Source organism: Lycorma delicatula, chromosome 2 (assembly GCF_047948215.1).
Source record: "Lycorma delicatula isolate Av1 chromosome 2, ASM4794821v1, whole genome shotgun sequence".
Classification (NCBI taxonomy): Eukaryota; Metazoa; Arthropoda; class Insecta; order Hemiptera; family Fulgoridae; genus Lycorma; species Lycorma delicatula.
In genome coordinates this window covers 87,378,431-87,401,127 of record NC_134456.1, presented here as the reverse complement: position 1 = coordinate 87,401,127, position 22,697 = coordinate 87,378,431, and the positions used below count along the sequence as shown (strand labels likewise).

Sequence of the window (22,697 nt, the reverse complement as noted above, 5' to 3'; positions counted from 1 at the left end):
TGAAAAATAAACTATGCTTACAGAGAGAGGTGTGTTTATTTTATTATCGTTTGTATTTTCTCTTTAAAAAAAAAAGAGAAATAAATTTTACGTATCGTGAACCATTAGGTTTGCTCATTACTTGTCATTTTACTAGACAGTTGGTAATAAATTCGTTCAATACTCCCAGCCGTAAAGTTATGTTATACGTCGCTTAAATATATTATAAGTTCTGCGACACATACGTATATATTATTCAGTTTAGCTCTTTGTGTTCGAAGCCTTTCCTTGGGTTATGCGCATCATTGTAAGTGGGTTGTGCGTTGGGGTCGCAAGCGTAGCGTAGGTTCTTCAGGGGGGGGAGTTGAGGAGGTGGTGGAGGGAGAGTTTCCCTTCCAGCGATATCACATATCCTACCGCTAATGCATTTTCTTCTGTTCGCCTTGATATGGTTCGATGGGAGTTGTTGGAAGTTTGTAATGTCTACCGCCTGCCTGCCTTGCTGTATGAGAAGGCTTCTTCGCATTAAGGCTTTTGTGGAGAAACATTCTTTATCTGCTATTGATGAGGGTATATATATCATGGATTGAAACTTGACGACTTACCATCAATGCGCTCTCACTTTTATAATCTTAATTTCCTTTTCCGCCGATTGATGTCTGCCTTAGGGGGAGGTTACGATAATTCTGTTGAATCGTCTTTTTTTTACGTACTTTTTTCAGTGATGAGACGATCTTAGTTAATGAGAATAAAAATTTTGTTTTTTTTTAATTTCGTTATATTTATTAACATCATCAGCACTGATGGAAACATGTGTGTTAACAATTGTCATACTTGCCGGCCTCCGTGGCGCGAGTGATAGCATCTTGGCCTTTCATCCGAAGGTCCCGAGTTCGAATCCCGGTTCGGTATGGCATTTTCACACACGCTACAAATCATTCATCTCATCCTCTGAAGCAATACCTAACGGTGGTCCCGGATCAGCCTATTTGATCTACAATCAAATAGGGTTAACATTAAAACAGTGCAGACCATTCTGCTGCATATTGGATTTTTGTTCCAAAAATCTCAACCTCTTCGGTTGAGTGCAAATTAATGTAAATTCAGGGGGATAGTTTTCAATCTTTTTCAGAAAAGCACTGTAGTCAAATATTAAATAAAATAAAAATTATAAAATCAATTTGTTCTTTAATATATCTCAGAATATTTTTTCATTTAACTCTCGCTTCGCTCGCTAACGGTGTCTAATATGTAAAATATGTTGATATGTTTAAAATTACCGGTATAGAATAGCATGTTAGTGTGTTTTTTCGAATGTTTTATTTATCAATTTTTTATAAAACATGCTATATTAATTAATCTTTATATTAAAAAAAAATGCGAAAAAGTTGGTGGGGGGGAAAACAAAAACTGCTTTTTTTGAGCAGTAAATGTAGTAAACAAAAAATCATATGTCAGCAACAATATAGACTGATAGATTAGTTAAAATGTGTATCGCACCAACTATTCAGATGGTAGCTTTCGTTGCTACCAAAAAATATATCTCAAAATTTCTTCACTTCTTAATTTTTTTTTTCTGTTTAGCATCCGGAACCACTGTAAAGTATTACTTCAGAGGATTAATGAGAATGATATGTATGAATGTAAATGAACAGCTCTTGTACAGCTCTCAGGTCGACCACTCCTGAGATATGTGGTTAATTGAAATCCAACCACCAAAGAACAACGGTATCCACGATCTAGTTGTCAAATCTGTATAAAAGTAACCAACCGCCTTTACTAGGATTTGAAACTTAGAACTCGCGACTTCGAAATCAACTGATGTGCGAGGACTAGTTCACCACTAGACCATCCCGATGATAACCTTGTATAGTATTAATTTATGACTTTAATTTATTATTCGTTTTTTATTTATCCGGATTCTGTAGTCTAAAAAATAAGGTAAAAATAGATTCAAAAATTACTTTTATAGATTTCTATTTAAAAAAATAATAGTAATTGGTTTAATAAATCATTATATTAATAATTGTTAAATTAATCGATTGATGGATGGGTTAAAATTTTAAGCTCGTGAAAATTTTAGACTATATCGGCAACATAGTTCAAAAGTTTTCGTTGGTTAATGTGGTTTTTCCTTGTTGGATTTATGTGATTTTAGTTTTAAGTATATATATATATATTTTTTTTTTTTTATTCGAAATTTAATTTTTTTTTTTTTTAATAACTCATTTTTAGGTTTATACCTCTTGTACTGCGTTGGTTATGTAAAATGTTGTATTAACTTGTAGAATTATAGGCTGAATATTTTTTTATTTACAGTTAAAAGGTCTGTTATAAATAATTGTATGTGGTTGAAGTATTTTGACGCCATTGTACTTAATCTCTGCTAATTGAATGATGAAAATCAGGTTATGAATGCGTGATGAGTTGGTTTACTTGCTTTTGAATAATTAAAAGAGTACCGGTCGTAAGTTGAAGCCATGATGGAGATGTGTATTACTATGGATTAAGAGGTTGACACAACTGCTGAAACATGCATAAGGTTTTGGTCTGTTCTGGTACAGCGCGGGTATAGAAAGCACTAGAGTCTTTTGACTGCTCAGCTACCGGTTCTTTTGATGTTGATCCAAATGCATGTGACAACCCGACCGCTGGCTGATTAATATTAAAACCTACTCTAGCGGTACCAGTGTATCTTATACAAACTAACCTATTCTTATACAGCTAAGGTTTGTGGTATTACATTTTCTATTCATTTACCAGAATATAGGGAATTTCATTATAATTCTTAACCGCAGTTTTATTGTTAAAATTCATGATAATTTTGTAAGTAGTTATATTTTTATTAATATTAGGTTTTATTACGCATATTATAGATTGCTTTTTTAAATAAATTAAAAAGGTTTTGTGTGTTTAATTTTTCTTATTACGAAAAAAATAGATTTATAATTTGGTTAATGAATGAAAATAAATAACTTTGATGCGATACACTTTGTTTAAAATTCATGTAAGGTTCATATTACAACTATCCTCGATTAAACCCCACTATTATTTTATAACGGATTATTTCCCTTCTCTTAAGTAACATGGTGCGTTGGTTTTTTTTTTTTTTGCTGTATATTCTCACATTTTTATTTTCAATTAAAGCACAAACTTTAATGAATTGAATTAATGAACTGTATGACCTCTATCTCTATGTGAGCTGCGTTTGAACTGAATGATTCGAATCAATTCAATGAATAATATTACAAAAATATGCTTTATTTTTTTGGAAAATTTACTTTTTTGTGTTGAAAGAAATAAAGCAAATTTATTGCATTCTTTTTATTAATTCTTCATTTCTGTTACAATTTTTTTTTTTAATTATTGAAACTAAGTTTCGTACTTATAAGTATTTATCTAAAATTATATTTGTATTTAAGGGATAAAAAAGGAAAACATGGGGGTTAGAGCTGTGTAAAAGAATCACAACTCAAGAAACAGGTAAAAATGTTCAAGATTTTGAAGGTTTTCCTTGTAAAAGTTGTTGTTATTATTAGTACGCTAAATTTACGATCGTTAATTAGTTACAATTGGCAAAAAAATTTAACATCATGTGTAATGAAACATAAACCACACAACATTTTCGCGGTGGTTCTTAGACCCCATTTTTTGTAGTCTTAATAATTATTTTTATTAAATGATTGCTTAATGATTTAAACAAGGTATTAGTGACATTTTTTCCGAACAGGCTTGCAGAGAAACACGCAAATTTCATTTTAATTCCTTCTGTTCTGATTTTCCCTCTTTCTCCTCCAGAATTCTTTTATTCGTTCACATGTTTGGCATACGACTAGCCGTATTTTCTTACAATTCTAGCAACATTTTGATCACCCCTTGCCGTAAGGGTTAGTTATATAACAGTTCTTTCAGACAAAAGTTTTAGGTAATATTTAGAGAACTAATAACCACTTTAAACCGATTCGATACTGCGTCTATTCAGGGTGGTATGATTTTTGTCCTTGAAACCCCATTTTTTCCACCCCCTGGGCTAATGGTTGGTGATATCAAAAAACTTTGCTTAGATAAGTTTTAGGCCCTTATCCAGAGAATAGTAGGAACTTTAAACGAATTCGATATTTTATTTAGTAAGTAAGTTTTGTTTTTCCAAACCCCCCCCCCCCCATTTCCATCCCCATGGTTTGATTTTGCCCATTAAAGAACTCGACCGAGATTTTGGGTAGTTAAATTTTATGTATCAATTTAAAAGTGATTGGCGCAAAATTACCGCAGTTATCGTGTCCACAAGAAAGTTTTATATATATATATATATATGTGTGTGTAGGTATATAAATGTATATATGAACTGACTGTGGTTTTGGGGTCTGGGGGTTGTGAAACGCGAAGATATGTCGAAATTTTCTGCTTTCTTATGAAATCTACCTAACACATCCAGTGGTCCTCTGCCAATTGCGGCAGAGGACCACTTCCCCTCGGCGAATTTTTCTTCATGATGAGTCTCATTGCAACACAGAATCTTGACGTGTCGGAGTTTATTATTTGCATAGTAGTCCAGTTACTTTGCCACTTTGCTTGAAGAGTGTGTTTTACACAATAACCGAAAATATTCTGGTAGGCAAATGTTTCATCTCATTTTATTTCCTCCTTGCCCGTAATTTTGTGTATTTTTTTAATTATTTTTAAAAACGGATTGAGATATTTTAATGGAATTTGATGTATTTCTTCCCAGCAATATCTTATGCTAAATAAATAAGTTAGAAAATGTTTAATTTAAAATTCAAAAAATGGCTACCATTAAACTTTTTTAATCATTAATAGCTCTGCAAATATTAATTATATCGAGTTATGTGTTATTATATAAAATGTTAAGCATTTACTTTGAACAAAATAGCCCCTCATTTCTTCAAATCTGTTGATAAACAGCTGAGTTATAGCTGTAATTGTTAAAATAGAACGAAAAAATTGTTTACTTTACTTTCCCGTCTAGATAGCGTCTATAGCTCTAGAAGGGAGAGTAAGAGTATTGTAATCGTTCCAATTTGGGAATTTGCGGTTTTCACCAGATCTTGACGTTTTTTGACGCCTAAGGACCCCAAAAAACCGGTTGTAAATTTTCCGGATGTTAATGTTCTTATATACTTGTGTATGTTTGGTGTTGGTCTCTCTATCACCTTATATCTTCAGAAATATTTGACCGGTTTTGACCAAACTTTATTTCTATTATTATTATGGCCATCGATTATTTCTATAATTTGGGCATTGGTGCTATTAAATTTTCAATATAAAAGGTCAAGAGGGATGACGCTGTAAAGCAAGGTCGTGTTTAGTATCTCGAGATTTCACCTAATTAAGATGATATTTTTCTTTGGCGCGTTTGATAACAATTAAAAAAGAAACAATATTCGCAAAAAGAATTTGCAAAATCGCACCCTATCCCATAAAAATGTTCTTAACTACTGCTATATTGTGACATCACAGATGAGCGGTAGAATTAAATAAATGAATAATAAAGTGTAAAAAAAGTAACTCGGCGTGGCTGGGCCTCGAACCCGATCGTCAGGTTGACTTGTACCTGACGCGTTCAGCCTTCCAGTTACACCAGCCTGCCGACCGTACAAGCGAAATTGTTCTATGTAAGTTGCGAAATTAGTTAGTGCCGACCGTCGCCGTTAGTACCGCCACACTCACGCGAATTAAATATTATATGCGCACGCGATTTAGTTAGAATCATGTAATTAAATAGACGAAAATTATTAAATTTAATTAAAATGATAAATATTGTAAATTAAGTCGTTCGTGTATGTGTGTGTGTGGAAGCCGTGCATAAGAACCGGGAAAGTCCTATAACTATGTTCTCAGCTTTTTTTAATGATTTTTGTAGTTTTTTTATGTTTGTAGGTTTTTATTTTGTTATTGGATTTTTTTTTTTTGTTTACCTAACAAAAGAGTTAATTGATGAATCAATTAATGTATCATCTTTAAATCTGCCATGCTTTTACCGTTTTTTTTTTCTGCTTATGATGTCATGTATTTATTAAACTTATATTGTAAAAAAAAATTATATTATTTTTTATTTAATAATAATAGACTGAAAATTACTGCTTGTACAAATAATTTATCTTTGAAATTTTGAAAGGTTTCAAAATTCAAATTAATTAAAAAATGTACATATTTTTTATTGCCTGTTTGTAAGCAGTACTATTACTTATATCTTTATTTACTAATGTAGATAAATTAAACGTGACTTAATTTACATCTGCGGTTAACAACGTCCACAATTTAATTAGGGAAAAATTTTTAATTGATTTAGTAAATTGAGAATCTACTTGATTAAATTTTTAATAATTTGATCCAATCTATTAATAGAAATCGAAAAAAAATTCAACCAAAATTTTTCTCTCAAATATTTAAAACAATTACACTTTAAAAAATTAGCAACTAGAATATAATTAAAAATATTGATAAGTAGTGTTTAGCCCTGAATTTTATGTATTTCCTAAACTTTACAATATAGTATTTTCATTTGAACCCATTTATTTTAAATTGATACATTTCATCGTGCTCTTTAATAAATAAATAAAAAAAATTAGCTAAGTCGTTTTAAGACATGCTTTTATTAAACTCGGGATGTATAATTTTGTTTGTTTCTTTTTTTTGCGTTTATACTCTTTTCTATTCCCCAGCCTAGCATAGTGTCACGGACCTGTAACCTGTAAAGTATACCAACGTATCTCTTCTCACAACACCCCACAACCAACTTCACCCTTGTTGGTTTTACCAGAGCTCCGTTTTAATAATACTTCCCCTACCAGTTTTTCATCCTCTTGTATTTTTCCGGTTCCTGTTTTCACATGGTTTTCCTAAATCCTGGCTGAAAAACAGCATCCTTGCATAGATTACTCGGTCTTCTTTCATCATCATTTGATCCTACTCAGACTAGAATACTCCCGTTCTAATTTATTTTGTTTTTATTCTAACCGGTGTTTGTAAATCTTTTTTTTATTCTAGATGTACTTTTATTATCATCGTAGTGCTTTTATCAAACACTGTTGATCAAATACCGTAATGTTTAAAAAAAAAACTAAGTATTGATTGATACAATGAAATGATTATGTGCTTAAACTTTTATTTATTTCTTTTTTTTACTCTATGTTATAATTAGTCTGTTTTTTGTATATTCTATGTTATTCTATTATACCATCAGTACTTGAATTTGACCAATGAAGTACGAAGTGCATAATTTTAGCCATCAGTTTTTTCTACAAACTGTAATCGATTTCCAAATTGAGAAGGTGGTTCTCTGTGTAATTATTGTTGCATATTTTCAGGCCTTATTATTCTTTTTCGATTCTTTTTTTTTATTTTATAAAGGGAATTATGTGGTTCGTTGAAATCTTTCTTCATATACCTTAAATAGAATCTAATCTTTGATAATCATAAAAAAATTAATTTATAGAAGTTAACACAAAATTATGTTAACGATTTTTTCATTCTTCTGAGAAAACAAAAACCGTCTCATTACTTAATTTGGAATTTATTATTGATGTTAGTTTTACTAACGGAAATTTTGATCCAAACCGATCTAACAAAAAAAAAGTGAATGAGGGAGTAATGCCAAAACAAATTATATATAACCATAGTATTGTTTTATATATATATTATTTTATGATTTCATATATATAAACGAGTTTTCTCCTGTCGCAGCTTCGCCCGCGATGTCAGTGCGACTTCATCCCTAATATTGTTTTAATAGCAAACTTTTGTTTTTTATAAATAAAAATTACTTAATTGTTTTCAGATTTTCCTTAAATCATGATAAAATGGCAAATAAAACGTTTTATTAAAAATATGGAAGAAACATAAATAAACAACGGCTAGCGAAGCCGTGACGGGATGCTAGATTAGGGATTGCGATACATTTTTTTCTTTACTGGGCAATTTTTTTATATTTTTGGTTTTTCTTCTACTTAAACGTTGGACAAAAATTCGTTGTATATTTTTGAAAATATGAAAATTGCCCAATCAAGAAAAAATGTATCCCAATCCCTAATCTAGCATCCTGTCGCGGCTTCGCTCGCGTTATATGGTTACTTGCGTTTCCCATCGCGTTCGATATTTAGCCGGTCATGGCTTGCTTTGGTCGCCCTTCCTATTAGTCATTGGAGTTTGTCCCTTGAACTTCCCTGTGTTCATTAAACTCACGTTTGTGTGAATAATAATGATAAATAAAAATTAAAGCCTATTCAATTTATAAAAGAATATCGATGTAATGTATTTTCTTCAGAGAAGCAGTTTGGTCAGTACAGGACATAAAACTTTGACTGATTTATGAATGTGGGTTTTAAAACAGTCAGCCTCCATCTTAAACTCACCGGGTTGGTCTAGTGGTTAACGCGTCTTCCCAAATCAGCTGATTTGAAAGTCGAGAGTTACAGCCTTCCAGTCCTAGTTAAGCCAGTTATTTTTATACGGATTTGAATACTAGATCGTGGATACCGGTGTTCTTTGGTGGTTGGGTTTCAATTAACCACAATCTCAGGAATGGTCGAACTGAGAATGTACAAGACTACACTTCATTTACACTCATACATATCATCCTCATTCATTCTCTGAAGAATTATTTAAACGGTAGTTACCGGAGGCTAAACAGGAAAAAGAAAGAAAAGCCTCCATCTTAAAATAGTGAATAACTGGTTATCCGTACAAAGTACGTATATGTATATATATATATATATATATATGTATATATACATCGGGAACAATTTTTGTCTTTTATCACACGTCTTTAGCGGAGATTCATTCATAAAAAATGGACTTCCGCTAAATAGATTTCTGAAGAAGGAAAAAACAATATTCTAGTAAACTTTTAAAAAATAAATCTTTTTAAAAAATTTTTTTATGTTGTATGATTGAACAGACTTAATAATAATTTAACTTGATAAGCTTCATTCTTGGTTGCCTTAAATTAAAATAAATTTATTTTTTTGAATTTATTATTTAATAAAAAATACCCAATTTTTTATGTTTACATGTTTTATTTATTCTTCATCTTATTTAAAATAAAATATATTTAGCGAACTCATCGGTCGATAGTTTTATTATTGAAAACAGAAATATTAATTTTGTTGTAAAATTCATCCGATGAAATATTAGTACTTTAGAACACTGGGATGGTTAATCTTATTGAGTGCCTTAACATATATTAATTAAGAGAAGGGTGCGAGGATAGATTGCGTATGTCTATGTTAGATTGACGATGTCCTAAGGGAGCTTGAGTGAAGCTGTTCCTAGAGGATTATAGGGATTTCAAAATGGATGGAGGGAAGAGATAACACTCCTGTCATGGCCAAACACAGTATTCTGAAATCTTTACTGTAGGATCAATTCACACGAAATTCACTTCGATGTCGGTTGTGTTGACATATCAAATGCCAGAAACAACGCGCTCTAAATATTGTTGTACGTGTTTAAATGTGTGTAATAGATACCTGAATTAATTTAAGCTATATTTTAGTATAGGTTTACTTATAATGGTAATGACCATAAATTTAAGCTCATGACTGTGCATAAATTAATTATAATATTGTCCTGAATAATATCAAAGCTGTTATTTCACACATAAAATTATGATTTGCATTATTGCTTTATTTTAATAACCAAACAAGTTTTTATTTAGGTAGTAAATGATGTAATTACTATTATTATATCATAATTATTAACTCTGTGTGTGTGTGTGTGTGTGTGTGTGTGTGTGTGTGTGTGTGTGTGTGTGTGTGTGTGTGTGTGTGCTTACACACATACATATATATATATATACACACACACACACACACGTATATATATATATATATATATATATATACATATCGATTATCCGGATTTGTTTTTTATCAGGTCGTATCTGTATAATCTGCATCTATCTATATTTATACTGTTATATATAAGGGAAGAGGGGTTTTGTTTGTTAGGGATAAACAAAAAAACTACTCGATCAATCGCAACCAAATTTTTTCCATGTTTCTTGACATAACTCAGAAGGTTTTTAGATATATTTATCTCAAAAAATCTATATATACATGTAGTACTGGAGATTTTCCGGTTGAAGTACCACATTTAATGAACTATGGATATATTCGTGTTTAAGTCCTAGTAAAGTCAGTTATTTTTACACGGATTTGAATACTAGAACGTGGATACCGGTGTTCTTCGGTGGTTGGTTTACAATTAACCACACATCTCAGGAACGGTCGAACTGAGACTGTACAAGACTACACTTCATTTACACTCGTACATATCATCCTCATTCATCCTCTGAATTATTATCTGATCGGTAATTACCGGAGGCTAAACAGAAAGAAGAAAGAAGGATATATTTATTTATCCCAGGGAAGGTTTTAACCATCGAACGAAGAGATATTTATTCAGGGTCCCCGAGGAGCCCCTGAGTTGGCTCCGGGATTCGCCTGGGCTAACCTGAGCCCCCTAGGGTCCAGGTTCTGGCTAGTTGGGCCGAATAGTAATACCATAATTACAAATTATTACAAAAAAATAAAACTTAGTTCAGTAAGGGTTTTCTTAGAAATATATAAAAATTTATTTATAAAAGAAATTAAAATTTTTTCGTCATTTCCAATTTTTAATGCTCAAAACTTATTTTGTAATAAATTCACTAAAATAACTTCAAAAAAATCGATTATTTTTTTTAAATTTATTTAAAATTCAATTTTAGTGAATATTTTAATCATTAAAAAAACTCTGATTCTTGAGCCTCCAAATCTTTAAAACGTCGAAATATATTTTTTCGAAATTATGATGTTAATATAATAATAATTTTGATTACTGCTTTATTTGTTGAGTATCTTGGTTTCAAAAATGAAAAGATTTAAATATAATCAAACCTGTAATTTTATATTTAATAAAAAAATGTAGTAGTTATGAAAGCTTTTTCAAAAAATAAATTTCTTAACTTTACCCGTGGCGTAGTCGGGAATGTTTTACAGTTCATTGCCGGATTTTTTCTCAATATAAACAAAATAACCTATTCTTTTATAGTTTCAACTAGTTCATGGTGACAGACATACAATAGCTGAAAGAAACCTAAGTTCAAGAACAGCATTGCTTCTTACTAAATCGTTTTATTCATAGAAGTGTTGACAATAATTATTTTAACCTGATGCATTGTTTAAATGATAATTTAGTTATACATCAGTTGCGTATAAAAAACTAATTTAACTTTAATAGTAAATAATTCCCGTTAAAGTAATTATTATTAGTACATGCTTTAATATTATTTAATTAATTTTTTTTTAAACATGTTTTTATTTATTTTTATTCCCCTCTTTAGCGGGTTTTCACTATTTATAAGGTGCTGTTGGTTATATATTTTACATGATCTAACACAGTAAGTTTAAAAATAGGGGATTAAATTTACTTGTGCATTGTGGAATTTATAAATTATATTAGTACCTACGTAGTAATCTGTGTTTGTGTCTGTCTGTATGTACTTTTAAAAATCTAATGTGGACCCCACATGACTTCCTTGTACATCTATTAAATTACATATGCACATTTTTAAATGTACGTGAAATTTTATTTCACTAATTACTTATGATTTTTTTTAGATTTTTTTTTTTGTTATTAAATTATTATTTATTGTAAAACCTTTTCTACAATCAGAGGTTAATAATTATTTATTAATAATTTTAATTAAATTATTAAATTAATTTAAATTAGAAAAAAAAAAAAAAAAAAAGTTAAAAAAGGTATATGTATATGAATTCGGATTCGGACCGATGTGCCTTCCCCTTATAAGATTCAAATATTTCATTAATTAACATTTTATTTGGCTATAACTCTGGAACCAGTGAAAATAAGTACTATTTATGATATATCGTTGAAAAGCTCTCGATGAGTGCTTATTACTGCAGTTAAGAAAAAATCAAAACTTTTAGGATTTTGGGCTTATTTGGACACTTTTGATCCAGTCGATTGTAATCAAAAGGGGCGGTACACAACTAGATGTTACAACAGTTCAAAATCCAAAATTTCAAAATGCTACGGCTAATCGTTTTTGAGTTATGCGAGATACGTACGTACAGACGTCACGCCGAAACTAGTCAAAATGGATATTTCCGTTGAAATTTGAAAACCTAAATTTTTCGTGATTACAATATTTCGTTTTACTTCGTACAAGTTCGTACATTGCTTATTTGATTTTTTCCTTAATTTTTTTGGTTTGAATAATATTTTTAAAGCAGTTATTCTTGTGTTTATTTGCTGTTTTCCCTTATAATTCATTAAATCATGAAATCTTTGTTAATTTTTTATTTTAAGTTGTGTTTTATTTAAAACTGTTTTTAGATAAGAGTAATAGGACTATTCTTGTCTTCTTCCAGATTTCTTATAAATAAATAATTATAATAGTAGAAAATATCGCCCGTCAATTAGTTCTGAAGGTTGAGCGGGCTAGGTAAATTAAGCTATAATGTAATACGAGGTGTGTGAGAAAAGAAATGAGATTGGTAATACTGCAAGCGATCTGGCAACGCTGTGTCTACAGGTCTGTGCTAGACCGCTTTGTTCATCTCTTCCACATGCTTAGTACGAGTTTCATCTCTGTTTAGCCAACACATTATTTTTGACAATGCCATCAGTGAAGTTGTGTTTTTGTTGTGCGTTACGAAAATGGAGCATCGGAATTTAGAGCAAAGTTGTGCAATCACGTTTTGTGTTAAACATAGGGAATCCGCGAGTGTGACCTTTGAAAAGTTAAAACAGGCCTATGGGGAACATTTCTTATCAAGAGCATAAGTTTTCCGCTGGCACAAATCATTTTTGGAAGGCCAAACGCGTTGAAGATCAACCTCGCTGAGGGAGACCTTCAACTTCAAAATCTGACGAAAACGTTGAGCGTGTGAAGGTTCTTGTGAGATCAGACCGTCATTTAACAATAAGGATTATGAGTGAACAGTAAAATTTAAACGCTTTCACCGTACATCAAGTTTTGACAGACGATTTGGACATGCGAAAGGTTTGTGCGAAATTGATACCGTAAAACCTCACAACGGAACAGAAGGACAATCAAAGAAACGTGTGCCTTGATCTTAAGAGGATTGACAACGACCAAGAAATCTTCAATTGTGTGATCACAGGTGATAAATCCTGGATATTTGAGTACGATCCTGAAACAAAGCGGCAAAGCGAAGAGTGGCATACTCCGTCATCTCCTCGACCAAAAAAATGTCGAATGAGCAAATCAAAGATCAAAACTATGCCGATTTGATTTTTTGATAGTAGGGGTATCGTGCATAAAGAATTTGTTCCTCCAGGACAAACTGTCAAACAAGTGTTTTACAAAGGTGTCCTTGAAAGGATCAGCAAAAGAGTGATTCGCGTGAGACCAGACATTGCAGACAAGTGGATGCTTCATCATGACAATGCTCCGTGTCACACGTCCATCTCCATCACGGAATATTTGACCTCAAAAAGCATTCCTACGGTTTCTCAACCCCCCTATTCACCTGATTTGGGTCCTTGTAACTTTTTCCTTTTCCCAAAATTGAAACATGTCTTAAAAGGACGTCATTTTGGAACTCTGGAGAACATTCAACAGAATGTAACTGACCAGTTAAAAGCCCAACCAGTTGAAGCCTTCCAGCGCTGCTACCAGGAGTGGGAACAACGACTCCGCCGGTGTATAATTGCCCAAGGGAACTATTTTGAAGGGGATAATATTGTTGTTTGAAGAAAATAAAAACTTTGGTAAGTAAAAAGTCAGTCTCATTACTTTTTTTCACACACCTCGTATAGTATTTTTATAATCATGGATGTATTTACATGTTGAAATATTTTCATATTTTTTATGAATGGAAGTTTTTAATGATCTAAGTATTCGTAAACAGATCTTTATTATAGAAAAGGATCTGTTCCAAACAGTAATAATGGTACCAGATGATATTGCGTCCCACTACTGAGTTTTGGGCGTCGCATTTATACAATGCATTATTTTTTAATAAAAGAAGTATTCTAATATATTATTTTAAATTATCTGTCCCACTTTTTTGTAACTTTGATTTGACGTAACTCATCTGAAGTACAATAATTATATCGTGTGTTTCAAAATGGATATCGGGGTTTTAAAGCTACGTGAATGTTATATTTCTTACATATTTAATATTCCTGAAGTGATTAACTTATACATGAAATGAAAAACCAAGTTAAACAAGTGCTTTACATCTGCGTTCATATTGTTTACAGCTGTTACAAGCTCTAAAGCCTACAGATCACGGTTTCGCAAAGTAAATGTAGCACCGTGACGATGAATACTTTCTTCATCGTGTCTTATTCAGCGACAAATCAACATTTCAAGTTAATAGAAAAATAAACACTCATAATGTACGCATCTGGAATCAGGAAATCCTCACGAAATATTGCAGTGTGAACGAGACTCAAAACTGAATGTTTTTTGTGCCGTATCCTGACGGCAAGTTTATGGGCCGTACTTTTTCGCGGAAAAAAGTGTCTGGAACGAACTATCTTTGATGTGCTACAACTATGGCTCTTTTCTCAACTGGAATGCGAACCACAGAATCTTACTTGGTAACAAGATGGTGCGCCTCCTCACTTGTATAATACTGTACGTGATTGTTTGAATGAACAATAACCTTGACCCACTGGGTTGGTCTAGTGGTGAACGTCACTTCCCAAATCAGCTCATTTAGAAATCGAGAGTTCCAGTAAACTAGTAAACTAGGACTAGTAAACTCAGTTATTTTTATACGGATTTTAATACTAGTTAGATCGTGGATAGATCCACGATCAGGAATGGTCGAACTGAGACTGTACACTTCATTTACATTCATACATATCATCTTCATTCATCCTCTGAAGTAATACCTGAACAGTAATTCCCGGAGGCTAAACAGAAAAAAGAAAAGAAAAAAGATGATAGGGCTTATTTACCGTGGTTTCCACGTTCACCCGATCTGACCCCGTTTTTTTTTTTTTTTGGGAGGTTTGTAAAGGGTCAAGTGTATGTACCAACGTTAACGGCTGACCTACCCGACTTGAGACACAGGATTAAAGCAGCTGTTGCATCAATTACTTTAGAATAGCTGATTAAAGTATAAGATGAACTTTTCTATCGGCTGGATGGATATGTGCCGTGTAACGAATGGTGCTTACATCGAACATTTATAAGAAAAACTGTTTAAGTTTCTCTTTCATTTAGTGTAACATTTATCAGTGTAAGTAAAACTTAATAAACATTACATAACTTTAAAACCCCGATAATCATTTTGAAGCACACGGTACTTAGAATTATACAACATAGTTGCGCAACCATTCCTGTCATGAGCAGAATCCATCTTTTTCATTTTTATGAGACTCAGTATTACCTGCATTTTTCGGGGCTTTGATGGTTTCTTTTTTTCAAGTAATCGTATTATTTTTGTGGCTTACATGTACTCAGATTAGGTTTAGTTTTAATCTAAGTTGTAAAAACGGAACTTTGCAAAGTGGTTTATTGAGGGTGTTCTTATTCATGATTGTGTCTTATATAAGAAAATGTTAATTTGAGTTGGTGTGTACAAGCACATTTCTGTACAATATTTACTCTTTCGTAAGTTAACTCCGATTTATATATTCCGCAATAAAACTAAAAATATCTTAAAAAACTCAAGGCCGTCCGGATACTTTAAAATGGTCATCAATCATAAACATAAACGTTTAAACTCTTATGCAAAACGGCTTTTCATACAAAATATATCTGGTTTTACTTAGATATATTTTTTTAATTACAAGGTTATTAAAATAAGAAAATAATATTTGAATAAAACAATTTCTATTTAACATCATTTTTATTTTATTCTTCGTTGTGTTATTTTTATTTTTTTAATAAAATCTGTGTATTTTTTTCTATAATAGAAAAGTTTTACAATGAAATTCCATTTAATTTTATTATTTTTTTTAAACGAGTGTGTTTATGTAATAAGCTTCCTTTAAAAAAGTTAAGATGGTAGTATGAAGTTTGAAAAAAAAAGGTCGAGAGAGAAGTATTTAGTGGGTACTTTTTTACTGAACTTAGTAAAGGATAGGTACGGGAGAGATGATAGAGTTTACGAAGTAGTGGCTGTTTTAGTGAGGGTAATTTAATGTGGTTACCATGGTGATGGCATCGACCTACCACGTGACTGGCGTCAGACTCAAGTCCACCTGGAGACATATTGTCGCGCGATTTCATTGAACTGAAAATATGTATTTATTTCCCTCACACTACGCACGGGTCAATTTAAATGAAATTTTTCACCTATATTAAAACTTATTTTTTAACTTCGTGTATTTACGTCTGCGACTAACGAAAAGAGTTCGATTTGTTGTAACGCATTTAATTTAAATTTGTTATATTATCAGTTCAACCAAACGAAAAATATAGATGAACTTTAAAAACTGTAAAGTGTTATTTTAATATTAAAAATTAGGGTTAAATTATTTTTGAGGATGGAACTAAAAATTTCTATTTTTTGAAAAATTGGGATATCTAAATTACTCTTGTTTTCAGATTCACCATAAATATTTTATAGAAATATAATTACGGGTACAAAAAAAATGAAAAAGGTGTGTGTGTGTGCGCGCGCGCGCGCTGAGAAGACATATTTTACATTAATTTTACCACAAATGCACTTTCACAGAATCCTACAGTATAAATAATGTACTAATATTATTTGTACTTCCATGGTAAAATTAAGGTGTCTTATATCAATATTCTGTGCTAGGTAGTTTACATTAATAAAATTTAAAATATAATGTAACAGTAAAGAGGAATAACAAAAATCCTAAAAAGAATAATTTCAGTAAAATATAATATATATATATATATATATACATACATCCTAACAGCATGGTGTAATTATTTATAAAATTTATTTACTTCTTTGTTTTTTCTACATTCAGTGCATTCACGGACCTGTGCTTCATGAAAATATGGGCATGGAATTTTAGATTAAAAACAAATAAAAAAAAATTAAAAATAGAGAAATAAAAGCATACCAGTGAGAGAGATTTCAGCAAAAGTATTGTTAATTGTAGAAAAAAAAGCAGTAAGTAGAATTAATTTTTATAATTCGGACCACGGGGTGAAAACTTAAGCGGATTTTTCGAAAAAACAAAATATCGCTATAACTTTCTTGTTAAGTAAAATATCAAATTTGTTTAATGTTCCTACTATTCTTTGGATAATGGCCAAGGGGGTGGAAAAAATGTAGTTTCAAGGACTAAAAATCATAGCTCCCTTAATAGGCACAGGATCGAATCTGTTTAAAGTGGTCGTTAGTCCTCTAAATATTACCTAAAAATTTTGTCTCAAACAATTTTTGATATGACCAACCCTTATGGCTAGGGGTGACCAAAATATTGTTGGAATAGTACAAAGAAGAGGCTTCCCATAAATTAAACATGTGAAACTTGTTTACATATAAAACCGTTGTCGTATTGAGTGAATTTGAAATGAATGCATTTAAACTGCCATGACTTAGTACTGTGTATATTTTAATTTTTGCATATGACAATATTTTATGTGGGTAATGTAGGCCTATTGTACTTTCAAATCATCTTCTCAATATCACTGTTGTTGCATTTATACGTGTTTTTGAATAAAATTTTCTAAAAACATTGTCTTTTTTTATCAGTACAAAGACAAACCTATTTTTGATAAGGAATTTATTTTTGATAAGGAATTTTTTGATAAGGAATTTTTTTGATAAGGTTTTTTACAAGTAAGGTTAATTAATTTAAAATGTAATAAATAAATGCACTCATTTGTCTTCTTTGTTATATTTTTAAAAATATATATATATATTTATCAAATTTACACAGTGTATAAAATTTAAATACAGTCCCTGTAATATACGACATTGATCTATTAAAGTATAAATTTACAAAAAAAAGAAGCATTGTTATTGATTGGTTAAAAAATCATTAACTTCATTAAAATTTAGTGCCTAAAAAGAATAACAATGAAATTAAAAGTTTCAACCATAAAAATAAATTATCAGATAAACATTTTGATTGTTAAAAAATTATTAAGTCGATAAAAAGTAATTAATTGAATGGAAAGTATAAATCAAAGAGAAAATATAAAAGAATAAACTACTGTTTAAGAAATATTACTAATTTTGTACCTTCTGCCAGTATTTAAAAGATAAGATTGAAACTGAAAACTAAGGAAATAACAACTTAGCTATGGATAGTTCTAATTGAAATAAAGATATTAGTTAATTAATTATCGCAATAATCATGTAGCAACTACGTATCTGAAATCATTTACTAATTTTGTTTGTACTTGTTTATCTTGTATAGAAAACTGATAGCCTGTTGCAAAAAAAAACATATAAAGATCTGTGTGTAAACTTCAACTTAAAAATGAGTGATCAAACTTGAATGCAAAGTGTTAACATCAAATTTTGTCCAAAAGTCAGCAAAGCTGTTGTTTAAACATTTAAACCTTTTTAGAGTGGCATATGGGATGGATCTTTTGAAAAAGTTAACTGACTTAATATTGCATGAGATTTAAATCCATGCAAGAAGATTTGAACATTGAACCCAGGTATAACACAACAAAAAACAGAAATGATGGACATAGCATGAATAGCGACTGAGATTTGGTTTGTTTTGAGTGAGAAATGATTAAGTATTAGATTAATGGTAGATGAAAAGATTAATAATCCTGAAAAAAATTTGGAGATTCTGTTTAGAGAAAAAAATTTGAATTTGTGGCCAACATAAATCATGCATCATGGCTAGCACCAATTGAGAAAGTTTCTAACAAATAAAAAAAATATATTACAGAATCAGGTCTTCTTGTATATACTTTCATTGGTAACCCACTATGATGTCTTGCTATTTACAAAATTTAGAACTCCACTAAAAGGATGAAATAAAAGAGCTTAAGTATATGCTGAAAAGTTTCAGGTCTATTTTCAGAAATAAGAACACCATCTAAACCATTTTATGAGTGCAAAATAGAAGTATATTGAAGGTGACAATAGTATAATTCTGAAAATATATATATTCAGAAATTAAATTGTAACATCTCATACAGGTAGAAAAATCAATAATGCCTTTTTTATTATTTAAAGCGTTCTGATTTCAAATCCTGGTCAAATTTGGGATTTTTTATACTTTAGCATATTCAGGTATCTTATGAGACTTTTAGTTAGGTGTCACTGTTGGTTTTAAAGAAAATCTTAGGTTTTGTGATTATGTTTAATTTTCATTTCTTTTTATTGACGATTGCATAACATTTTTAAATATGGTACTATTGATGAAAATTAATGAAAATCTACATTCATTCTTTTTAATTATTTTTGATTGCTTAGTTTTGTATTTTTTTATTTCCCTCTGTTTTAGTATAAGTTTTTGTCTACTAAACATTTTTTTTTTTTCTTTAATAATCTTTTTTCTGTTACTGAAAGACAAAGACATTTTTTTCTGGGTTAACTCTCTAATCTATTTATTTTGAAAAATTAAGTTAAAATATTTTAATTTTAATAATATCATTGGCTTATTAAAAGACTATAATTATTTAGCTGTGAATTACTACTCAATTTGAACTGTACAATATAACCTTTTTTTAAAATTTAATCTATTAATTGGGTAGAAGAAAATAACGTTTGATATTTTTGGCATTAATGTTCTGATTTTTTTTTAAGAATCTGGTATTGGCTAAATTCTATCAGTAAGGTATTTGTAACTGATCCGATTGTAATATGTTTTGAGCAAAAATTCAGTTTGATTTAACATATTTAAAATTATTATCAGTAGTGTAATTTAAAACTGAATATTTCTGTGATATATATACATATATAAAACATAAAAGCCTGCTACAACTTAAAATGTTTGGTCAGTGGAATCCCATTGGACATTTGGTATGAAAGCACAAGCAGTTGCAGGAATTTGTGAAACATTTTAATTTTTTTGTTTTAACGTCATTTGCTAAACAAGTATTCTGTAAAACAAGAGAATGTGGGGAGAGATCAAAAGTGGTTGAATCTGCACCTTTTACAGGATAGTCAAGGGAGGGCTGCTTCATTTGGGAGTTGGTGCTAATTTTACGCTCTGATGCTTCCCCATCGCCTAGCTCCAGTGATTTTTAACTTTGTCCGACCAAAGCCATATGTCATTGTCAGGGCTGATCCTCCCAAAATGTCCGAACAAAGTTTGGTGAATCTCTGAAACCCTATTTACTACTACATAAAAGTATTTTACCCCTTAGGGAAAATTTTGTATTGATTTTATTCAAACTGTTTAATATTTGTATGTAATACCGCTTTGATAATATACAATTGTTTCTTATTTCATTGTGTATAAGAATTGAAAAATAAACATTTTTTTCAGTGAAATTATGAATTGTAGTATCTCTTAACGTTTTGTTAAAATATAATTGTCAACTAGCGTGATAAACCGTATATTTAACTTCTTAATTATGTAAAATTTGAGTAATGCTTGATTTTCCTTTTACAGTTTGTTTTTGGTGTGGGGGAGCTAGTCGTTGAAATTTCATATCTGAATGTATTTACCTGTTTCATCTACTGGTCATCATCAGAAGTAAAATTAAATTTTTTTAAAAGTTCATTGGGCAAAAAAATCGATTTTTTTTAACTCCTGGGAGATATTGAATGAAAGTCTGCAAAATGTAATTTGCTATGTTCTACATAAAAATATTAATGAAAATTTAAAATATTTTTATATCAGTAGTTAACTGTTCACATATTTTTAACAAAAAACTAGGTTAATGTGAATTTTTAAAATTAAGTTCTAATGGTGAGTTAAATCCTGTAAACTGTTTTATATATATATATATATATATATATATATATATATATATGGTACATGTTGAGATACAGTAATTAAATTGTTGTATGCAACGTGGTATTAGTCGCCATTCACAAGAATAAAGTACATCCTTCGCCAAGCTTTATAGAGAAGTAAGTTAATTAGTTTCCCTGTTGCTTTCTTCACCGAGTTAAATATACAGTTGCATATCAGTTTCCCAAGCTGATGTAAAAGTGTTCTGTTCACTGTGCCTCATTACAAAGATTAAAAATGAACATCATTACTAATAAAGAAAACAATTCCTGTTAGTTAATTTAAGCTTCAGATCTTGTACAATCATTATATTATAACTGAAGGGATACTGGGATAGATAATTAACATGTTCAAATTAACATAACCTTCCTTACTTTCCAATATAAATAGTGCTATAGCTCTAGAAGGGAAAGTATTGCAATCATTCCAATTTGGGCATATGCGATTTCAACAGATCTTGATGTTTTGACACCTAAGGAACCCAAAAATCATAAAAACCAGATGGAAATTTTCCAGATGTTAATGTTCGTTTGTGTGTTTGGTGTCAGCATCTAAATCAGCTTACATCTCCAGAACTACTGAACCGATTTTTACCAAACTTGGTCTGATTACTTCTATATATGGGACATTGATGGCATTAAATTTTCAGGTTTAAAGGTCAAGGGGGTGAGGCTGTAGAGCAAGATCACTATCAGTATCTTGATATCTTGCCAAATTAGGTCATATTTTTCTTAAGCACATTTGTTAACAATTAAAAAATAAGAATACAAACTATATTTTGTATTTTTTGCGGTAACAATTGAAAAAAAATCTTGCAAAATCTCACCACTACAAAAAATGATCTAAACTAGAGGTGGCTAAGTGGGCATTCTGAGTCAATACTACTCCCTGTCACCACAGGGAGCGCTAATGTCACAGGATGGAATCTGCCATCTTGGAGTTTCTATTTTTCCCTGTGGGAAATTCCCTTTTCTGCTTGTCCTCTTAGAAATTTTAAATTCCACAGAGTTGCCAACCAAATTATTTTTTACACTTTAAATATTATTTATTTTATTTTATTTAGTTAATATTTCGAAGGTTGGTAGCACTGACGTACATCTGTTGTAGTCGTCTGCTATGTTGTGATGTCACAGGTGAGTGGTAGAATTAAATAAATGAATAATATTTGAAGTAACTCGGTCTGGCTGGGCCTTGAACTCAATCACCCAGTCAACTCGGTGCCTGGTGAGTTAAGCCTCAAGGCTACAACAGTCTACCAACTATACAAGCGAAATTTGTTATATGTAAGTTGTGAAATTACATTACATTTACTTAGTGCCGGCCGTTGCCACTAGTACCGCCACACCCACGCAAATTAACTATAGTATACATGTGTATTTTAGTTAGAATCATTGAATTAAATAAACGAAAAAATATTATATTTAAATAAAATGGTAAATATTTTAAATAGTGTGTGCATCAGAAATAACCCATGTGTGTTGTCACTTTTTTGTTGTAGATAAGAAATTAATTAAACTGCCTCCAAACAAGGGGAAAATGATATAGAAAGTTAAATAATTACAAGTAATAAAAGTTTCACAATCTTTAACTATAATATACTTTAGTCATATAATGAGTATAGATAAATCAAGATGAAATAGTAGATATAGAGGATAACATGTGTTAACATCATGTTTTTTCAGTGTGAATAATGTAGATTACAAGATGTGCTAATTATAGGGATAATGGCAGAATATGTTACAGGTCTTATTGTCAATTAGTGGATACACAACACATAATACCCGTAAACACAGGTACACAGATATTTAACACAGATACACATAAACTACTATATCATTTATGTACTATTGTTTTTG

General features: G+C 30.7%; 1 protein-coding gene across 18 annotated transcripts in view; it reads left to right on the top strand.

Moving 5' to 3' along the window:
• mbl (splicing regulator muscleblind) overlaps positions 1–22,697 on the top strand; it is a 734,546-nt gene that overhangs the window by 642,838 nt on the left and 69,011 nt on the right. The window lies entirely within an intron of this gene.